The sequence below is a fragment of the Microcebus murinus genome, chromosome 12 (genome assembly GCF_040939455.1).
Source record: "Microcebus murinus isolate Inina chromosome 12, M.murinus_Inina_mat1.0, whole genome shotgun sequence".
In the NCBI taxonomy this organism is placed as follows: Eukaryota; Metazoa; Chordata; class Mammalia; order Primates; family Cheirogaleidae; genus Microcebus; species Microcebus murinus.
The window spans coordinates 46,464,891-46,471,367 of NC_134115.1; the positions used below are offsets into that span (position 1 = coordinate 46,464,891).

Sequence of the window (6,477 nt, forward strand, 5' to 3'; positions counted from 1 at the left end):
AGCTACCTCTCTGGGGTCTCTTTTATAAGAAACTTAATCCCAATTGTGACAGCTCTGTCCTCATGACTGAATCACTCCTAAAGGCCCTGCTTCCAAACAACATCACCTTGGAGGTTAGGATTGCAACATACGAATTTTGTGAGGGACACAAACATTCAGACCATAGCACTAAGAAACCTAATATTATTGAGAACTGTTTTATGAAAACAATCCTTTCCATGGGAAAAATGAGAAGACTCACAATAACAAAGTTATTCAATAGATTTAGAGGGTACAAGTGGTTTTTTATTACATGGATGAATTGCATAGTGGTAAAGCTTGGGCTTTTAGTGTACTGATCACCGGAATAGTGTGGTACCCAGAAGGTAATTTTTCATCCTTCAACCCTTCTCACACTCCCCCCTTTTGAATCTCCAATGTCCATTATACTGTTCTGTATGACCATTTATACCCATAGCTTAGCTCTCACTTATAAGAGAGAACATGGGATATTTGGGTTTCTGTTAATGAGTTATTTCACTTGGTATAATGGTTTCCATTTCCATCCAAATTGATGCAAAAGGCATTATTTTAATTCTTTTTTTATGACTGAGTAGTATTCCATGGTATATTTATATATATATCACATTTTCTTTATCCACTTATCATTTGATGGGCACTTTAATTGATTCCATATCTTTGCAATTGTGAATTGTGCTGCAATAAACATGTGAGTGAAGGTCTTTTTGAAATAATGACTTCTTTTCATTTGGGTAGATATCTGGTGGTGGGATTGCTAGATTGAATGGTAGATCTACTCTTAGTTTTTGAGGAATCTCCATACTGTTTTCCATAGAGGTTGTACTAATTTAAAGTTCACCAACAGTATATAAACATTCCCTTTTTACCACATCCACAGTAACATCTATTGTTTTTTGACTTTTTAATAATGGCCATTCTGACTGGGGTAAGGTAGTATCTTATTGTGGTCTTAATTTGCATTTCTTTGATGATTAATGATGTTAAGAATTTTTGTATGCTTCTTGGCCATTTGTATATCTTCTTTTGAAAAATGTCTGTTCATGTCATTTGCCCACTTTTTAATGTGGTTATTTGGGGTTTTTTTCTTGCTGACTTGAGTTCCTTATAGATTCTTAATATTAGTCCTTTGTCAGATGCACAGTTTGCAAATGTTTTCTCTGAAGGTTGGCTATTTACTCTGTTGATTATAGTTTAATTAAGTACCATTTATTTATTTTTGTTTTTGTTGCATTTGCTTTAGGGTCTTAGTCATAAATTCTTTGCCTAGGCAAATGTCCAAAAGAGTTTTTCCCAGGTTTTCTTCCAGAATGTTAGTGGTTTCAGGTCTTATATTTAAGTCTTTAATCCATCTTGAGTTAATTTTTGTATATGGTAAGATAGGGATGCAATTTTATTCTTCTACATGTGGCTATCCAATTTTCCCAGCATCATTTATTGACTAGGGTGTCCTTTCCCCATGTCATGTTTTTGTCTACTTTGCTGAATATCAGTTGGTTATAGATATATGGCTTTATTTCTGAGTTCTATTCTGTTCCATTAATCTATGTGTCTATGTTTATACCAGTACCATACTGTTTTGGTTACTCTAAAGCCTTTAGTATAATTTGAAGTCAGATAATGTGATGTCTCCAGATATGTTCTTTTTGTTTAGGATTGATTTGCCTATTCAGGCTCTTTTTTGGTTCCATGTGAATTTTAGGATTTTTTTTCTAATTCTCTGAAAAATTACATTGGTATTTTGATAGGAATTGCACTAAATCTGTAGATTGCTTTAGGCAGTATGTTCATTTTAACAATATTTATTCATATTTATTCTTTCTATCCATTGGCATGGGATATTGGTTTTTTTCGTCAGTGATTTGTAGTTCTCCTTATAGAGATTTTTCACCTCCTTGGTTAAGTATATTCCTAGGGTTTTTTACAGCTATTGTAAATGGGATTGAGTTCTTGATTTGATTCTCAATTTGGTCATTATTGGTGTACAGAAATGCTACTGATTTATATACATTGATTTTGTAACCTGAGACTTTATCAAATTCATTTATCAAATCTAGGAGTCTTTTGGAGAGGTCTTCAGGTATAAAATCTTATCATCAGCAGAGATAGTTTGATTTCTTCTTTTCCAATTTTGATGTCCTTTATTTCTTTCTCTTGCCTGATTGCTCTGGCTAGTACTATGCTGAATGTAAGCGGTGAGGGTGTGCATCCTATCTGGTTCTAGTTCTCAAGGAGAATGATTCAATAATTTTTTTTCTTTTGCCCACTTCTTTTTTTTTATTTTAGCATATTATGGGGGTACAAGTGTTAAAGTTACGTATATTGCCCATGTCCCCCTCCCCCCTCAAGTCAGAGGATTCAAGAATTTTTAACAGAAAAAATGTGTAGCTATAGCAAACAAATATCCTGAGAAAATCTAGCTTTTGTATAGGGAATGTGCTTAAGTAAAGCCTTTTCCTATATCTTCCAGCACTGTCATTAGTCCAGGCTTCTTATACACACTTACCAAAGTTCTCCCCTTTATCAGACCACTTTTCCTTTTCTCTTGTACTATTTCCATCAGTAAGCTGATAAGTTCAGCTGTCAGCCTTGTAGTGCTAGGCTGTTGTTTTTGTCTGCCAGCACCTTCTATGACCCTTGTCTGATAACAGACCTGCCCCTAGGGAGAAAGCCCATGATGCAGGCTGTCCTCATAAGACTATCTCAGCCTGCCCTTGGCCCCAGCCATAGTGATTGGTCCAAGGAGTGAGCACTAATCCAAAATTGGTTGGCCAGTCACCCAGAGAGAAAGTGCGCAAGTTTCTCACACTAGTTCCTAGTCCTGAAGACTTATTCTTTAGCCATCATTTCAAGTCTGTGTTGGTCTTAATTGCCTCCCAATAAATCCTTTTGTTGTTGTTGTTCAAGTTAGCCGGGACCTCTTTCTGTTACTTACAGAGGGAAAAACCCTTAACTGATAGACCTATTTTTTATGATAAGTCACAAAGCCATTCAAATAAAACAAGAGGGTTTTATTCCCCCTATCTCCATTGCAATGTTAGTTCCTGCCATCAATGGTGCCTTGGGCAGTCACTCGAATGTGAAATGTGTTTCTTAAATAATGTACCATATTGTATCCAGTTTGCTTCACTAGATTATGTTCTGTAAGAGAAATGCTGGCACTAGAAGAGCAGGATGACCTGTCAAAGATTAGACTTGATTCTGAGTTCTTTTTTTTTTGTCTCCTCTTCCAAAGAAGAGCTAGAGGACATACTTATTCTTCCCCCGAAAATGAATTTCTTCTAAAGCAAGAAGTGATCAGGGGGATCCAGGAAATAGGCATATTTAAGATCTTTGTAAAATTTAGGACATCATTAGGTAATAAAGCTCTACTGTCTTTATCAGAGAAGGGAGAAATATCAGGTGTTTCTGTTAAAATGTCAAAAAAGAAGCATGCACAAAGCCCAGACGCGGAGAAAATGGCGGCAGGGGTGGAAGCAGCAGCCGAAGTGGCGGCGACGGAGCTCAAAATGGAGGAGGAGAGCGGCGCCCGGAGTGCCGACCGGCAACGGGGCTCCAGGCCCTAAGGGTGAAGGAGAACGACCTACTCAGAATGAGAAGAGGAAGGAGAAAAACATAAAAAGAGGAGGCAATCGCTTTGAGCCATATGCCAATCCAACTAAAAGATACAGAGCCTTCATTACAAACATACCTTTCGATGTGAAATGGCAGTCGCTTAAAGACCTGGTTAAGGAAAAAGTTGGTGAGGTAACATACGTGGAGCTCTTAATGGACGCTGAAGGAAAGTCAAGGGTTGTGCCGCTGTTGAATGCAAGATGGAAGAGAGCATGAAAAAAGCCGCAGAAGTCCTAAACAAGCATAGTCTGAGTGGAAGACCACTGAAAGTCAAAGAAGATCCTGATGGTGAACATGCCAGGAGAGCAATGCAAAAGGCTGGAAGACTTGGAAGCACAGTATTTGCAGCAAATCTGGATTATAAAGTTGGCTGGAAGAAACTGAAGGAAGTATTTAATATGGCTGGTGTGGTGGTCTGGGCAGACATTCTTGAGGATAAAGATGGAAAAAGCCGTGGAATAGGCACTGTTACTTTTGAACCATCCATTGAAGCTGTGCAAGCTATATCTATGTTCAATGGCCAACTGCTATTTGATAGACCAGTGCACGTCAAAATGGATGAGAGGGCCTTACCAAAGGGAGACTTTTTCCCTCCTGAGCGTCCACAACTCCTTCCCCACGGCCTTGCTGGCATTGGCATGGGGTTAGGGCCAGGCGGGCAGCCTATTGATGCCAATCACCTGAATAAAGGCATTGGAATGGGAAACCTAGGGCCTGCAGGAATGGGAATGGAAGGCATAGGATTTGGAATAAATAAAATGGGAGGCATGGAGGGACCGTTTGGTGCTGGTATGGAAAACATGGGTCGATTTGGATCTGGGATGAACATGGGCAGAATTAACGAAATCCTAAGTAATGCACTGAAGAGAGGAGAGATCATTGCAAAGCAGGGAGGAGGTGGAGGTGGAGGCAGCGTTCCTGGAATTGAGAGGATGGGCCCTGGCATTGACCGCATTGGCGGTGCTGGCATGGAGCGCATGGGCGCTGGCCTGGACCATGGCATGGATCACGTGGGCTCTGAGATACAGCGCATGGGCCTGGTCATGGACTGTATGGGCTCTGTGGAGCGCATGGGCTCTGGCATCGAGCGCATGGGCCCACTGGGCCTCGACCACATGGCCTCCAGCATCGAGCGCATGGGCCAGACCATGGAGCGCATTGGCTCTGGCGTGGAGCGCATGGGCGCCGGCATGGGCTTCGGCCTGGAGCGCATGGCCGCTCCCATCGACCGTGTGGGCCAAACCATTGAGCGCATGGGCTCTGGTGTAGAGCGCATGGGCCCTGCCATCGAGTGCATGGGCCTGAGCATGGAGCGCATGGTGCCCACAGGCATGGGGGCTGGCCTGGAGCACATGGGCCCTATGATGGATTGCATGGCCACTGGCCTGGAGCGCATGGGCGCCAACAGCCTCGAGCGCATGGGCCCTGCCATGGGCCCTGCCTTGGGTGCTGGCATTGAGCGCATGGGCCTGGCCATGGGTGGCGGTGGCGGTGCCAGCTTTGACCGCGCCATAGAGATGGAGCGTGGCAACTTTGGAGGAAGCTTCGCAGGTTCCTTTGGTGGAGCTGGAGGCCATGCTCCTGGGGTGGCCAGGAAGGCCTGCCAGAAATTTGTGAGAAATCTCCCATTTGATTTCACATGGAAGATGCTAAAGGACAAATTCAACGAATGCGGCCACGTGCTGTACGCTGACATCAAGATGGAGAACGGGAAGTCCAAGGGGTGCGGAGTGGTGAAGTTCGAGTCTCCAGAGATGGCCGAGCGAGCCTGCCGGATGATGAACCGCATGAAGCTGAGTGGCCGGGAGATTGACGTGCGAATCGATAGAAACGCTTAAGCAGTTGCCTTTTTTAAACATCGATACCAGACCTCTGAATTTGTATTTTTTCTTGTTAACCATTTTAATTTGTTGGCTGGATGTATAAAGATGTTTAAAAAATTCAGTTGCTTTTTGGGGTAATTTGAATTACTTTTTTAATGACTGGGGTTCCATTTGACTGTTTGCATTGAGATTGCAATGTGCGCAATTTTTTTTGTAGTTGTGGCATCTTGTTGACATCAAATATGACTTTGATAATAAATACCAGTTCCTGAAAAAAAAAAAAAAAGAAGCATGCCAGATGATTTGGGGGTTCCCAAAAGACAATCCTGGTGGCAACTCTGGGTCTGACCCTCTTTTATTGTCTCCCCTGGGGCAGTGATGACATCCAATGCATCATTTGCATTAGGTTACCTGGACAGGTATCTCTCTCTCTGTTCTTTAGTAGCACCCCTGAACAGAAAGGTGGCTCAGATTTTAAGTAAAGGTTTCTCGGAAGATACTTTTAAGTATAACATGTTCCATTTGTTGTAATAATGCTTCTGAGAAAGGTATATAAATATTTTGGTGTGCCTTAGTTGAGAATAATAGTTTATTGGCACAATTGGTTATTTTCCTGTTTTCCCCAAGGAGGAGAGAGGGAAAAATAATAAAATGTGTTTTAAGATCATCGAGGATTCAGGCATATAAAGAGGAATTTGGAGAAAGTTATCTCAAAAGACTCTCAAAAGCTGGTTAAGACTAAAAGAAATGTGTACATATGCTCACCAAAAGTCAAGAACAAAAACGTTCATGATAGCCCCAAATAGAAATAACCCAATGCCCATCACCAATAGAATGAATAAATAAATGGTGGTATATTCACGCAACAGAATACCATGCAACAATGAGAATAAAAAATATGTATCCACACACAACAACATATATCAATTAAACTCATAAATGTAATTGGAGTAAAAGATGCCAGACGTAGCAATTACCAACTGTATGATTCCATTTATATAAAGTGCAAAAGCAGGCACAA

The 6,477-nt window shown here is 41.4% G+C and overlaps 1 pseudogene; it reads left to right on the forward strand.

The window, feature by feature from the left end:
- Positions 1-3,459: 3,459 nt before the first annotated feature.
- On the forward strand, positions 3,460-5,745 carry LOC105874182 (heterogeneous nuclear ribonucleoprotein M pseudogene; annotated as a pseudogene).
- The last annotated feature ends 732 nt before the right edge of the window (positions 5,746-6,477 follow it).